This window comes from Rhinolophus ferrumequinum, chromosome 14 (genome assembly GCF_004115265.2).
Source record: "Rhinolophus ferrumequinum isolate MPI-CBG mRhiFer1 chromosome 14, mRhiFer1_v1.p, whole genome shotgun sequence".
Classification (NCBI taxonomy): Eukaryota; Metazoa; Chordata; class Mammalia; order Chiroptera; family Rhinolophidae; genus Rhinolophus; species Rhinolophus ferrumequinum.
Window position 1 is genome coordinate 62,491,659 of NC_046297.1, and position 16,732 is coordinate 62,508,390.

General features: G+C 40.2%; 1 long non-coding RNA gene across 4 annotated transcripts in view; it reads right to left on the reverse strand.

Moving 5' to 3' along the window:
- Positions 1–12,683, reverse strand: part of LOC117033550 (uncharacterized) — a 37,259-nt gene extending 24,576 nt beyond the window's left edge. For 3 of the 4 annotated variants that reach the window (XR_004424921.1, XR_004424922.1, XR_004424920.1), the window contains exon 1: positions 12,308–12,539. This is a non-coding gene — a long non-coding RNA (uncharacterized LOC117033550). Of the gene's footprint in view, positions 1–12,307; positions 12,540–12,577 lie in introns of those variants that run through there. The other variant, XR_004424923.1, reaches the window with a different exon arrangement.
- Positions 12,684–16,732: the final 4,049 nt, after the last annotated feature.

Here is a 16,732-nt window from a genome sequence, read left to right on the forward strand (position 1 = left end):
CCCTAAGCTGGCACGAGTGGCAGCCGGCCTTGGTTCATGGTTTGGCCTCTCAAGGCGCTTCCAAGCACAGCACAGGAAGCAGCCATCTGTGGATTTCTTTCTGGCTCCTGCTGGGTGGCCCTGGGTGGGGCATGGGCTGTGGGTGAAGTCGACCTACAGTGGCTCCCTCCAAGGTAGTCCTGGGGCTGGTGTGATCAGTGGCCAGCTTCAAAACAAGCTGGAGCATCACCTAGTGGTCTCCAAGTACCATACACCCAAGGAGCAGATAGGGCAGGCACCAGAGTCCTGCTGAGGCATATCCTGATTTGTAGGATCAGCCCCTGCACAACAACCCTTCCACTGTAATCAAGGCCAGTCCTCACAACCAGCGATCCCGATGGTCAGTCCCTTCCATTGATGTACAATTATCAACCAAGGCTCACCTACAACAGGAGGGCACGCACAAACCATGCAAGGGACACACCTGGAGTACATGGCTCAGGTGACCAGAAAGACTGAGCCACTGAATCCCACAGCACACCTACTACATAAGGCCACTCTACTAAGATCAGAAGACATAGCAGCCCTACCTAATATGTAGAAACATAAACAGGGAGGCAGCCAAAATGGGGAGACAAAGAAACATGTCCCAAATAAAAGAACAGAACAAAGCTTCAGAAACAGAACTTAGCGAAATGGAAGATAAGCAATCTTTCAGACGCAGAGTTCCAAACACTGGTTATAAGAATGCTCAGTGAATTCAGGGAGAAATTCAGTAGAGAGATAGGAGGCATAAAAATGGAGATGGAAACTATAAAAAAGAACCAGTCAGAAATAAAGGATACAATAAGGTAAATGAAGAATATATTACAGGAAATCAACAGTAGGTTAGATAAAGCAGAGGATTCAACCATTTATGTAGAAGATAAGGCAGCAGACAGCACCCAACCAGAACAGCAAAAAGAAAAAAAAACCCAAAAAATTAAGGAGAGTTTAAGGGGCTTCCAGACAATATCAAGTGTACCAATATTCACATTGTAGGGGGACCAGAAGGAGAAGAGTGAGAGCAAGGAATTGAAAACCTATCTGAAGAAATAATGACAGAAACTTCCATAACCTGGTGAAGGAAATAAAGATCCAAGTCCACGAAGCACAGAGAATCCCCAACTAGATAAGCCCAAAGAGGCCCACACTAAGACACATCAAAATTAAAATGCCAAAGGTTAAAAACAAAGAGAGAATCCTAAAAGCAGCAAGAGAAAGGCAGTTAGTTACCTACAAGGAAGCTCCCATAAGACTGTCAGGTGATTTCTGAACAGAATCTTTGCAGGCAAGAAGGGAGTGGCAGGAAATATTCCAAGTGATGTAAAGCAATAACATACAACGAAGATTGCTCTACCCAGCAAGGCTGTCATTTAGAATTGAAGGACAAATAATGAGCTTCCCAGACAAGAAAAAGATAAAGGAGTTCATCACCACCAAACCAGTATTACAAGAAACATTAGAGGGACTTCTTTAAGAAGGAAGGGGGTTTAAGGAGGGATGAAAGGGGAGGGAATTAAGAAGTAAAAATTGTTTGTTATACAGTAGTCATAGGGATGTAGCATATTGCATAAGGAATATAGTGAATAATATTGTATTAACTAGGTATGGTGCCAGATAGGTACTAGATCTATCAGGGTGATAGATGGGAATGGAGTTGGGGACAGGGTAAAAATGGTGATGATATTAAGAAATACAAATTGGTAGTTAATACAGTGTGGGGAATATAATCAACAAAGTTGTAAAGGTCATGTAAGTGCCAAATGGGCACTGGACTTATCAGGGGGATGACGTCATAGACTGTCTGGATGCCTGACCAATGTGCTGTACACCTGAACCTGAAGTAGAGTAATACTGAATCTCAACTATAACTAAATATATAGGTATATATAGTCACGGGATGTGGGGTACAACATAGGGAAGATAGTCGATGGTATTGTAACAGCTGTATAAGATGTCAGAGGGGTAGTAGCTCAGGGGGTGGGTTATCACTTTATGAGGGGTTTAAATGTCTAACTATTACATTGCTTTATACACTTGAAACAAATAAAAAAAAATTGTGAGGGATATCTTGGCTGAGGAGGTCCCCCCACTGAGTAGTGAGGGGTCCCAGCTACTCCCCAGTCCAGGGTTTCAATGGTGGGGAGAGAAGTCCCCATAACTTCTGGCTATGAAACCAGCAAGCATTGTGGCTGAGTGAGTCCCAGGTGCTCCTCTTAAACAGACCACACACAGACTTACTGGCTGATGGAGTCACTGGCTCGGAGCTCCAGAGCTGGGGCAGCATCTTGAAAGGCACCAGGAACACACAGGGAGGGACTGAGTTGTCTAGCTTCAGGGTGAGGGCTAGAGGGGCTGCTTCGCCCAGATGGAAGAACTGGCAGAAGCCATTGTTTCTTTGTTTAGCCTTCCCCCTCCTGCGTGCAGATGCACGCAAATGCCAATCTGAGTCTCTACCCAACTGGCTATCACCTTTCATTTGCCCTGTCCTACTGATTCTCTGAGAGCATGCCCCACCCAACTTTCAGACACACCTAAGCTGCTTTCAGTGGCTTTTTCATATAAACTACTTGCATTGGCTCATGTGGCAGACTTTCCTAAAATCTCTCAAAGGTTCACAAAACCCAAACAAGCAGCATCTGGCTTCGGCATGTCCTGTACCTCTGGCTGAGCAGCCCTAAGACCGCACTAGTGACAGCTAGCCTTGGTTCACAGCTTGGCATCTCCACGCACTTCCAAACACAGCATGGGCAGTAGCCATCTCTGGATTGATTTGCAACTCATGCCAAGTGACCCTGGGCAAGGCACAGACTGCTGCTGAACTTGGCCTGCAGTGGGACCCCTCCCAGGAGGCCTTGGTGCTGGAAGTCCCAGTGGCCAGATGGACTGGGTCGGAGCATCACCTGGCCACCTCCAAGGATGACATACCCAAAGGGCAGACGAGGCAGGCACCAGAGCCCCGCTAAAGTGAACCCTGCAGACACTGCACAACAGTTCTTCCACTGTAGTCATACCCAGTCCTCACACTCAACAAGCCTGAGGGTCAATCCCTCCTATTGAAGTACAAACAGCAATCAAGTCTCAGCTGCAAATGAAGGGGACAGACAACTCACACAAGGGACATATCTATAGGACCTGGTTCTGGTGACCGAGGAGACTGCACCACTGGGTCCCACAGGACACCTTCTATATAAGGCCACTCTAAGGCCTTCTACTAAGGCCTTCTACTAAGGCCAGGAGGCATAGCAGCCCTACATAGAAACAAACATATGGAGGCAGCCAAAATGGAGAGAAACATTTCCCAAATAAAAGAACAGAACAAATCTCCAGAAAAAGAACTAAACAAAATGGAGACAAACAATCTATCAGATGCAGAGTTCAAAACACTGGTTATAAAGATGCTCAATGATATTAAGGAGAATTTCAACAAAAAGATTGGAAACATAAAAATGGAGACAGAAAACATTAAAAAGAACCAGTCAGAAATAAAGAATACAATAACTGAAATGAAGAATATATCAGAGGGAATCAACAGTAGATTAGATGAAGAACAGGATTGAATCAGTGATTTAGAAGATAAGATAGCAGAAAACACCCAGTCGGAAGAGCAAAAAGAAAAAAGAACCCCCCAAAATGAGGAGAGTTTAAGGGGCCTCTGGAACAACATCAAGCATACCAACATTTGCATCATAGGGGTACCAGATGGAGAAGAGAGAGAGCAAGGAACTGAAAATCTTTTTGAAGAAATAATGACTGAAAACTTCCCGAACCTGGCAAGGGAAATAGACGTTGAAGTCCAGGAAGCACAGAGAGTCCCAAACACGATGAACCCAAACTGGCCCACAACAAGACACATCACAATTAGAATTCTAAAGGTTACAGACAAAGAGGAATGAAGAAGTATAAGTTGGTTGTTACAAAGTAGTTATGGGGATGTAGGGTATAGCATAAGGAATATAGTCAGTAATCTTGTAATAACTATGTGTGGTATCAGATGGATACTAGGTTTGTTGGGGTGATAGGTTGCAAGGGGGTTGGGGGACAGGGTGAAAAAGGTGAGGAGGGCATTAAGAAGTACAAATTGGTAGTTAGAAAGTAGTCACGGGGATGTAAAGTAAAGCACAGGGAATATAGTCAATAATATGGTAATAACTATGTATGGTGCCAAGTGGGTACTAGTCTAGTCAGGGGGATCACTTCTTAAATTATATAAATGTCTAACCACTATGCATACATCTGAAATTAATATAAAATAATATTGAATGTTAACTGTAATTGAAAAATTAAAAAAGGGGGGAGAAGGTGAAGGGAAATACGAGGTCCAAATTTCCAGGTATAAATCAAATAAGTCACGGAGAATACAATGTACAACATAAGGAATATAGTCAAAAATGTTGTGATAGCGTGGTACAGTGTCAGATGGTTGTTAGACTTATGGTGATCACTTCTTTATGTATATAATTGTTGAATAATTATTGTGTACACCTGAAACTAATATAATTATGTTATCTATATTTTAATCAAAATCTTAAAAAAAAAAAACCCACAACAAAACCGAAAACGAAACAGACTTTCCCCTTTGACTTGGATCTGCTGACAAAGGAAAACATAGACACTTCCGCTTCCTGTTCTTTGTCTTATTGTTGATTAGCTGAGATTGAAATATCAACTCTTGGAGCCTAGCTCCAAAACCACTTCCTGTTTTGATGACTTTGTGGCCGGAAATAGAACACCCCGCCCAGCCATGCACCCCGCCCCCAAACCACTCAAGTGCCCTATAAAAGCAGAAAGGTCTGAAAATCTTCAGATGGGGTTGAGTTCCCTACTGCAATAGTCTCAATAATATCTTTCTCCTAGCTTGTCTGTTTTATGTCTTTGACAGTTTGGTGCCCTGACTCAGGAACATAACTTGCCTTCAAATTCAAGTCTGCTCCAGCCAGGTAATAACAGGCCTTTTGGAGCTTTTTGTGCTCCATTCCTGATTGGAAATCCAGGAACTAAAGGTGAGTGGTGATCCTCTCCTATGTTCCAGCCTCTTGTCTGTTGGTAGCATGGTAAGAATTTGATTTTGGGTTTTTTTGAATAGTTAGTTGAATTTTGGTACTATTATTTTTTAATAGTCTGACCATTTGGCAATCTCTATACATGAATGAAATGATTTATAGATATCTTATGTCTGTTGGGTAGAGGATGACAGAAAATCAAATTTATTACTCTTTTCTCTTTGCTTATCTATTTTCCCCTATTTTTAACGCAAATCAATTAAGAATTTGTACCCACTGGGAAGACAAGGGCTCTTTTTATATGAAAAGTGAATTTTGTATTTCTAGGTTTACGCCTGACCTAACGTATGGGCTAAAATTTTAGACTTGAAGCTATAAGTTCTCTGTGCCTGTATGTATATTTATGTGTCTGTGGCATGTAATATTTTCATATTTTCAGGTAGTATTACTAAATTAGATTATAAAAAATTTAATGTGTACTATTCTGATTGACTTAGAGCTAAATTACGTATTACACAAATGGAATATTGCTAAAATTCCCAAATATTGAAGAAATTGAACTTCTAATACTTTCAATGTGCTAAAAATATATTCTTATAGCCACTAATTCAAAAGTTCTAAGAATTCAAGTTTACGTAATCTAGGCAATTTTGGCAAATGAGACTAATTTAATATTGTTCGTTTAATAAAAACAGTTATACCTTCTGAGTTATCTTACAAGCACATATTTTTATTCTGCTTGGGTACCTTCTTTCTCAACTTATAAAGATTTGCTCATTTAGTAAGCTATCTTTCCAGTTACTGTATTTTTAAGATGGTAAAAAAATGTAAATTTGTACTTTGTCAAATTAACTCATTATTCTGACAAACTTTATTTCAAAAGTAATTGTCTTATAGTATGTGAGATTGAAGACAGTTTCTAAAATCTTTCGTTAACTGAAAACATTGGGCTAATCGTAAACTGAGTTAATTCATCAGATACTTAGAACATAGTTAAGTAAGATAAAATATTGAAGCGTTAATTACAAAATTTCATTTAATTTTTACACACTTTTTGACTCCTACTTTTATATAATACGGAGAGGCTATATATTTGGGTCTGTTAAGGGATGTGTTTATCTTTGCCATGTTAAGAAGTTGTACTATAAAGGATATTTATAGCTATCGATAAGTTATATGACATATATTTATAATCTCTGCTAGTCTGTTAGAAAATATTGGTGTATGAAAGACAGTTTACATTTTTCTATTGACAGAAGCTTCCTCCCTCATCAAATTTTAGTTAGGCTCTTGTGAACTTTCTTGTAGTCTAGGTTTGGACCTTAGCCCGCTAAACCCAGTTTTAGCAAAGAATCCTTCTAAGCCAGGTAATTTAGGCCCCACCCCCCACATCTGATTCAGTTCCTGTCCCCTGCCCTAGATATCTGGTCTGCTACTGCGTTTCCCTGAAAATAAGATCTAGCGGACAATCAGCTCTAACGTATCTTTTGGAGCAAAAATTAATATAACACCTGGTCTTATTTTACTATAATACCGGGTATAATATAATATAATATAACGACCGGGTCTTATATTAATTTTTGCTCCAAAAGACGCATTAGAGCTGATTATCTAGCTAGGTCTTATTTTTGGGGAAACGGGGTATTGGTAAGAATCCTGTTAAACCAGTTTAGCAAAAATCCCCCTACCCTTGATAACCTATCAAGTTTCTCGTAGTAATTTTCCATCCAGTTTCTCCCTCACTCTGTTCCTTGGCTGTACATCTCCAGCTGTCTTTGCTGTATTCGAAATTGAGCTCAGTTCTTTATTGAAGACTCTTTTCTCTCCTGCAGTAGCTTTAATAAGATCTGTCTTTGCCATTTCAACAAGTGTCCAGTGCATGACATTTTTTTATATCACCTCCTGGTTTTCTCTATACAACTGAAGTTACTGTAGTAATAAAAGTATAATCAATATATGTGAATGAGACTCTAATCGGAGCAATAGTAGCAAAGAGGAAAAAGTATGCGGGATTTTGTTAAGAAGAGGAGAGTAGTTTTATTCTGCAGTAAAATAACTAGTTGTTCCAGAATGAGAAAGAGAAAAGTATATGATCTGCCTGGATAGGGAAAGTTGTAGGTTGTTCGTTCGTGGAAAGGAAATTTTATTTCTTATAGTCAAATCTAGCTTAGGTTTAATGAGTTTATTTATAAGATTTTTAATAAGAGCATTAGTTTCAAAACTAGAATTTTGTTTTCTCTCTATTAAATAACAAATTTTTCTTGGATTATCGATCTTAATAAGAGCTTGTAAAAGATTTTTCTTTTTTTATTATATATATTTTTAAATGTTTTATTTTTTTTATAATAGAGATTATTTTTTTTAATTATAAGGGATTCTATGGGCTATATAAGAGAGCTGAGATTCTTTCTAATCATGTTACTGCCTATGTCTACTTTTAAATTTTTTTATTATTTTGGTTATATAGATAACCAAATGTTTTTTAGAAGTCCATGATCCTATTTAACCAAATGTTCAGACATTTGGTTAAATGTTCAGGACTAGTCCTGACAATGTTTTGTATTTTACTTTCCAAAAATCAAATCCTACATACTATCTTGCATTGTCAAGGAAAACAACGTAAATCTAGACTTAAGTAAGGAAAGACGTCATTAAGCAAGACTTGCAACAAGGAGATGCTCTAAGCCTGAGCCAGAGAACTTTCAGGCAAGAGGTGGGCAAGCAAGGTTTCTATATAGAGAGACCTGGGATAGATGCCTATGGAAAGCAGAAGAGAAAGGCAATGCTAAAAGCTGGTGTGAGGGAGGAAACCTTAAACCTGAATTGTATCAAATATTGTACTAAGGAAAGGTGAGGCAGGAGACTTGGTGTGTGGTTAGGCGCAAGGGGTTGGGACTCTGGGCGTGATATGGATCAAATGAGAGGGGATGCAGGAAGTGCAAGCAGAGCTGAGGGGGCCAGAGTCCTCAGGAAAGCAGCCGATGGTTGTGTTCAGCACAAAGTTTAGTCATCTTGGCCATCCCTCTTCTTGTTCAAGGCAGACTAAGAGAGACTGTCCTTGAACAATACAGGGATAAAGACTCTCAAAAGGGATGGCTGGGTGAAACAGCCCTTCAGGTCAGCATTTTCTCAGTGATGTCCCTACAGGACTAGTTGAACAATGTGTTTGCTGTGCTGGCAAGGGCCAGTTGTCTCAATGTCTTTTCAATCAGGCATCTTAAAAGTGGGATTCCTAAAATGATAAAAAAAAAAAAAAGAAATGTTAGCACAACGGGAAGTATTAAAGAGTCAGAAGTTGAATCCTCAGGGTATCCAGTCCAGGGAATTTCAAGAGGTTGGTGGACAAAACCATTCAACTTGGAAGCACAGATTTTTGAGTCATATTAGGCTCTTAATTATGTTGCCCAAAGTCTGAGTTAACGTCTTGAGGTCAGCCATAGCCTGAGCATTTCACCAGACCTCCTTAGTGACCCAGCCAGCACCTTGTCAAGGGAGAACTTGGCCCACGCATAGTCTGCTGCCCTGATGAGTCCTTCTGAATTTATAACAAGGTGTCAGGCTTTAGCCTGCAGTGTTTCTTCCAGATCCTAGGAGAAAGAGCCAATTACAAAACAATCTAGAGTCCTAATAAGGATCTGGGCAGTCAGGTTTTAGATCTCAGTGACTTCAAGTCAAGAAAAAGGGAGAAAAATTGGACAGGTTAATTTGGAAAGTTGTAGCAAGATATTAAAGGAAACTGAAAGAATTAAAAAATTTGATAAGAGTTCACAATTTGTGCAAAGTAACAGATCCAAATCCAATTTATAAATAGGTATCAAAACTAGTTTATCCACAGTGGGGGAGGAAACCAATGAAGTAATCTAGCAGAAAGGGCAGAGTTTGTATATAGATGGATTACCTGCAATTTACACAAAATAGCTCAGAGAAAATGAGGCTATGGTTAGTTGATAGCCAGATATTGAAGGAAACTTGATGAACTGAATATCTGGTAAGGGTTGACAATCTGCACGAGGTGAGACAATCCAGTCCAATTTAGAGGTAAATACCAAACTGATATTTCCATAGTGAAAGAGAAAGCCCAATTACCAGACAAGACAAAGTTTGCTTATCTATCAATCACCTGAAATTTAGAAAGACGTGCAAAAAGCTCAAAGACAATGAATAGGACCAGAATCTGACATCCAGAAGAGTGTGCTATAGTTTCCCATTGAAACACAAAATTTCTCTCGGGTCTGTCTTCCCCTTTGGATCCAAGACAATCTCAAAGAAAGGTTACTCTTGATCACAGATAAGGCTGGTCTCACTACCTGTGGCCTGGTCAGCTACATACATGCAGCAAGAATGACAATTTCCCACATAAGTCTTAGATTTGCTTCGCTGGAACTTTCATGAAGAATGTCAGATTGACCTTTGCAAAGTCTCTTGAGGATAGGAGCCACGCCAAGACTCCACCATCATTGTTCACCTGCAGTACCCACAGACTTGGTGGGAATTGCTCTCTTCCTGAAGTCCCCAAAATAGCCTAAGATTCCTGAGCCTGCCAGAAGGAAAGCGACCTTCCTCGTTCACCTGTAAGGCTGGGAACCCTAGAAAGCCAGTTCCCAGGCCAGTCTTCCCAAGACAGACTTCGTAAGCATTGGCCCCCAAGTCAACCTGAGTTCCTCAAAAGTGTCTGGTCATAGCTGATGAAATGAGCATCGTTCTCAAATGCGACATCGTAGGCAACGCAGAAGCAACGCTTCCAATTATGTCCTATTAACAAGGTGGACAGACTCTTATGAATCTGTGCAAATAGCTATGTTGCCACGAAAATAAGAACTCTCAGCAAGAGTTTCTGAATTTGGGGAAGGTGAGTCAGGGTAGAAAAGATACGTGTTTCCTTTCTGTTTACAAGAGCACAGTCTACTAAATTGTTGTGAGTGATAGATAGCTTACTAGAAATTGGTTCCTTAAATCCAGAAAATAGAACATTAACGCATCAGCACTGTTCCAAAGTCTATACTCATCCATCATCAGCTCACTCATTCCTACGCAGTCAAACCTGTCTGACTCTCTCTTGGATTAGCTGTCTCATGAATCCATCTCCTTCTCAGTTAAAGTTCTGGAAATCCTGACTTAGCCCACCAGTATGGTCCCAAAGTTATTTAAGCAATGCCATCAGAAACCTTTGCCCAAGAGTACCTGGCAGAGTCCTTTTCCATGGGTCTTTGAGACAGTCCTTTTTGGTTGAAGACAAAAAGGACTGACTCGGTAGCTGTCTTGGCTTCACTGCTTGCGAAGCATCAGAGGCAAACACAAGACTATCTGTAGATGATGAAAGACTTAAAATGGCCAGGGTTAATGGATTTTTGATAATTTTCAAAAGTGAAAAATTTGATGACAGTTCGCTATAAAAATAATACCATTGATAAGGAAATTTTATTATTTATGTGACAGTGAATGTGAATTGAAAAGGTTTTAGATAAAATATGCATACACAAAATGATTAGTCCTACTTTCAAAGAACAGTGGATATTACATCTAATTAATGAAAATGCAGGAGCATGTTTACAGGGAAAAAAGCAGATGTAATAATCCTGAAACATAATAGGCCATAACTATGCCAAAGAGATAGTTAGAATAAAGCCATCACATATCTAGATTATAAATCAGAGAGGTTCGGTAAACCTATTTAAGTTTAAGGAAAACATATCCGATTATAATAAAAATGTATTTTTGCAAGGTTGATAACTCAGAAGACATCGATGTATTTATTAACCCAGCAACATCAAAGTCGTCTCATTTGCCAACAACTAACCTATATCACATGGGCTTGAATTTTTAAAACATTTTGGTGAGTTTATATAAGAATATTCCCCCCCCCATTGAGTATATTAGGAATTTAATTTCTTTAACTTCTGGGAATTTTAGGAATATTTAAAATTATATTGGCTCTTATTTATCTCTTAACCAATATAAAAGAGGTTTAGAGTTTAATGTGGTAATACAACTCGTAGGTAAGAAAATTTTACACATGTATTATACACACACATACCTACATATATATATATATATATATATATATATATATATATATATATATATATACACACACATACAGAAGGACTCAAATAGAAAGTTTATAGTTTTAATTTTAAAATTTTAGCCATGATTCAGGCATAAACAAAAACACAAAACTCCCTGGTTCATATTAAAGAGTTAACTCTTGTCCTTGCCTCACTTTTATATTTTATAAAGATTGCATTGCTGGTAGATATGGCTAATTGAAGTAAATTCCTCACTATGAGGGCTGAAGCCTCTTTACCAGTATTTGTGGAGGAGACCTTTGACATGTCCTTCGTCCTGACGTGTAATCCTATGGAGACTGTAGACTAAATTTCAGGAGAGAGTGGGAGGACAGACCAAGCGGCCATTTGGTATCTCCAAAGTCCATTTGAATGGAGAAAACCTCCAGTCTGTTTCTAATGGCGTTTTGCACCTCAGGCTGTTGCTCTTGGCAGTCCCGACGTCCTCCAGAGTCCCAAGAATGGTAGAGGGACTTAAATCTCGAGTGACTACAGGGAGTAAAGGGGTTGGAGTGAGAAAAAAAAGGTCTGGCAGGGCTGGACAGAGGACGCAGGATGCAGAGGTCTTGAAGGAGGACACTAATGGATTCCAGGGAGCTGAAGCAAAGGTCAAAGGAGGGGAAAAAGGAGGAAGGAGAAGTTGCGGGGTGGGTGATGGGGAGAGACAGGTCTTAGAAGGTGTCGTGGAAGGAAAATGGTCTTTGAGAGACACAATAGTCTCTGAAACGTTTTTGTGAGAGAGACATTTTTCTGTGTCTTTGTACCAGATAATAAAAACAGAAATCTATTTGGGGGATGAGGTCTTGGAACCAGGGATTCAAGAGCCCCGCTCAGAATGAGCCAATATAGGAAGGTCCTAAGTTTTCCAAAGAGGCCATTGATATTCTCAGTGGTCTTCAGTAAAATTTTGCCATTTTTGGAGAAACTGGGTAGGATTACTACCGTAACGGTGGAGCGCATCCCCCACAATGAAGAGATCTGAAGGACAATAATTAAAATGACAATCTCCCGGTGCTAAGGTCTTTGGACTTTAACTCAGGTATAACTTCCAGGGAGAAAGTAAACCTTCAAGGACACTCCAAATAGCAGAAGGAGAAAACAGAGAAGTAGAAGAAAAAAAAAAGAGAGAGAGACCAAAATAAAGGAAAAGTCAAGCCAAGTTTTTACCATGCTACAACAGACAAAATTTAGAAAACTGGGCTAGGAGCTATCACTTACCACTGTGGAGCCTGATTTCCCCACTCAGGAAAGGATGCCGAGTCTAATAAAATGGCCTTACTGCTTGGATGAAAAACGCAGGGTCTGAGGGGTAGTCAACATTCCATCAGGATCACTGCATCATCACTGTCAAAGAGAAAAAAAGCAAGCTGGACCTTAGTATGAAAGACTTCATTAGAGGCGACTGCAGTAAGAGGAGAGGAGCGTCTTCACAGGAGGATGCTCACGACTAAGCCGGAAACGTCTCAGGGAAGGGATGGGTAGGCAAACCTTTTAAATGCAGAGACACCTGGAAAAGATGACTGTAGAAAGAAGGCGGGGTGGCGGGTGGTGAAGCTGGTGGCAGAAGGGGGTTTTTGAAACTTGACGAGCTTCATCACATATTGTACTGACAGAAAAGTCAACAGGAAATGTGGGTTTATGGTTAGGCACCCGAGTGGGGTCTGCACCTAAAATGACGCAAACAAGTAAAAATGCAGGCAGTTCACACAGAATTGAGGGCCTGGAGTCTCCAAGTGGTGTCAAGTTCAAAGTTTGATTCAGGTGGTCAGCACCTAAACTTGTCCCAGAGGGTCCCTGGAAAATCACAAAGAAGGTTCTAGAGAATTGTCAATGTTTTTGCTGTTCATGATTTGTTTCTATGTATCCAAGTCCTGGTGTTGCTTTGCCTATTAGACAAAAGCAGCCTAAGTGTTATAAGTCATAATTTCAAATACTTTTTAAACAATATCGACTTGGTTGTAACTTTCTTTCTTTCCTTTGAACCTAGTATATTCCAGGCCAGTAGTTTTCTATTGGGAATTCACAACATGTACCTATTAAGTTTTATTAATCTACTGATGTTTAAAACCTACTCCAGATTTACTGAATTTACTTGGTAATCTTGATATATTCTTGGCATATTCTAACAATGAGCTAGATATACAGGGCATCTGATGTCTCAGGATTTTTATGTATTATACATTAAAATACTTTCTCTGTAAAGATTATGTTCACCCATTTTCATAAACTAAATGTAATAGCAACCTTTATTTCAAAATAGATTTAAATCTTTGTGCTTATAGATATGTTGTTTAAAGTTGTTTTGGATGGACTTTGTTTTGCATGCCATGGAAACAACCAAATATGCTTGTCAATTACATTATTCTTGTAATGAATTCTCTTTAGATCATTCCCTTCTGAAAAATACCAATAATAAGTAAACAATAGCCATTTTCAGTCTTTTGTCATCTACAGATAGTTTTGTTTGTGTGTTTTGTTTTACTTGTGATGTTTCCATGAAATCACTTGCAATCAGCTATAAGGCAGAGGGTTCCATCTTCAACAAAGAAAAACTGTCTTAAAGCCTGATGGAAAAGGACTATGGTAGGTACTCTTGGGTACAAGCTTTTGATGGCATTGCTTAAAACAACTGTGAAATCCTACCAGCGGACCAAGTCAGAAGTTCCAAACCTCTAGTGGAAAAGCAGATGTGTTCATGAGACTACTGACCCAAGATCAAGTGGAAGAAGAATTAACTACACAGCAATGAATGAACTGATAATGGATGAATATGGACTTTGGAAGTCAGGATTTCCAGAACTTTAACTGAGAAAGAGACGGATTCATGAGACAGCTAATCCAAGAGAGAGTCAGACAAGTTTGACTGCGTAGGAATGAGTGAACTGATGATGGATGAGTATAGACTTTGGAACAGTGCCGATGCGTTAATGTTCTATTTTCTGGATTTAAGGAACCAATTTCTAGTAAGCTATCTATCACTCACAACAATTTAGTAGACTGTGCTCTTGTAAACAGAAAGGAAACACGTATCTTTCCTACCCTGACTCACCTTCCCCAAATTCAGAAACTCTTGCTGAGTGTTCTTATTTTCGTGGCAACATAGCTATTTGCACAGATTCATAAGAGTCTGTCCACTTTGTTAATAGGACATAATTGGAAGCGTTGCTTCTGCGTTGCCTATGATGTCGCATTTGAGAACGATGCTCATTTCATCAGCTATGACCGGACACTTTTGAGGAACTCAGGTTGACTTGGGGGGCCAATGCTTACGAAGTCTGTCTTGGGAAGACTGGCCTGGGAACTGGCTTTCTAGGGTTCCCAGCCTTACAGGTGAGCGAGGAAGGTCGCTTTCCTTCTGGCAGGCTCAGGAATCTTAGGCTATTTTGGGGACCTCAGGAAGAGAGCAATTCCCACCAAGTCTGTGGGTACTGCAGGTGAACAATGATGGTGGAGTCTTGGCGTGGCTCCTATCCTCAAGAGACTTTGCAAAGGTCACTCTGACATTCTTCATGAAAGTTCCAGCGAAGCAAATCTAAGACTTATGTGGGAAATTGTCATTCTTGCTGCATGTATGTAGCTGACCAGGCCACAGGTAGTGAGACCAGCCTTATCTGTGATCAAGAGTAACCTTTCTTTGAGATTGTCTTGGATCCAAAGGGGAAGACAGACCCGAGAGAAATTTTGTGTTTCAATGGGAAACTATAGTACACTCTTCTGGATGTCAGATTCTGGTCCTATTCATTGTCTTTGAGCTATTTTGCACGTCTTTCTAAATTTCAGGTGATTGATAGATAAGCAAACTTTGTCTCGTCTGGTAATTGGGCTTTCTCTTTCACTATGGAAATATCAGTTTGGTATTTACCTCTAAATTGGACTGGATTGTCTCACCTTGTGCAGATTGTCAACACTTACCAGATATTCAGTTCATCAAGTTTCCTTCAATATCTGGCTATCAACTAACCTTAGCCTCAAATTAAGCTTTCCAGTTTTTCTCCCTTCTTCTTGACATGGTCAATGAGAACTAAAATCTGATTGCCAGATCTTTATTGGGACTCTAGGTTTCTCTATAGCTAGTCCTTGCCTCCAGGATCTGAAGAGTCACTACAAACTCAAGCCTGAGGACTTGTTGTGAGCTGAGAACTAGGACTTGTCATCCCAGCTGACCATTGGTAGCTCTTTCCCTTGATAAGCCACTGTCGTGATCACTAAGCCATCTGGTGGAATTCTGATGTCGTCCACGCCCTGATTGGAGAAGCAACCAACGCTGTGGACAACATCAGCAATGCAGTAGACATCTGAGCTTCAAAAAACTCAGTGAGTAGTGAAAGTCTGAATACACAAACAGGCAATGGCTGGATCATAGATACAAAATAAAACTCTGACACACCACCTCTATAGCGACCAGTCTGAGTCCAACCAGAATCTGTTCAACATCAGCCCCAAATCAGGACCTGGTCAATAATTTCCAGCTTCCCCAAGCTTGGCCCCACTTCTAACTTAGGACTGACCATAGAAGGCCACACATTCATTCCTAACCAATCTTATAGGCTTGCCCACTTCTAGTTAACCTGCTTGCAGACTCTGCATGCCAATAGCCTCCAGCTAGGGCACACCTGAAGACTTCACACTTAGACTTTCCCAGTATTCTACATTCATTTAAGTTTCTGCCAAACTCAGAAATGGTGGCAACTCTTGCTATAGCAAGCTCTGCATAAATACCATTTGCTTGTTTTCATTTGAGTGACCCTCATTTATTGCCTGTTTTCTTGAAGGTTCCACAAAGACACTGTTTACACTGACTATCACCATGGACTCAGTCTTCACCCAGGGGTAGAACCCCTTGTGACTTGCTGCTGGCCTCTAGTGAAGTCCACCGTGACATAGTAAGTCAGTACAGGTCTGCCCTCTCTACTCTCTGTGTTGAGTTACTCTGTTATTTATTCTCAGTTTGGCACCCCGGTTTTATTATCAGTTCCCATTTATTTGGTATCCTGGGTGGGATCAAGCAATTCTTTACATCCCTTTTTGCCTCATTTGTTACCATTTTGTGGTGTGCTGTCTCGAAGTGTTATTTGTCATGAGAAGGAGAATCACAGGGTAGAACACAGGCAGATGCCTTCTAAGCCTGTGGTTTGTGGCAGCCTACAGACTGGTGACTTTGGAGAACTCTGCCCATTTGGATAAACTTTACGGTAGGTCACTAATAAAACTGGATGAGGTTCTCTTTCTGTCTCCAGTTTTTGTCCTCAGAGGTTGTTGGGTTTTTTTGTTGGTTTGTTTTTGTTTTTCAAAGAAAACGTTCTCTCTGGTATTCCACCTGCCTGGGGTGCACGTTGTGGGGTCTGTGTTTGGAGGCAGCCAACCCTCAGTTTGGGGATCTGACGTACGAGATACACAAGCATTTTATTTCTACCAACCATTGCCAGTTCTCACAGGTTCTTCTAAATTCAAATCTCCTCCTTTTCCCAGGAAATTCTTGCTTCCTGTATTTGTTCTCAATACAGTCCTGCTTCTTGCATCTATCTTTCCCAATGACATAACTCTCCCAGGTATGATTTAGGTCTTCAGTGGCCACTCTGGGGGAACATCTGACTTTAACCAAATTGTTCATGTGAAAGATTCTTTAGAAAAGAAGAGGAATAC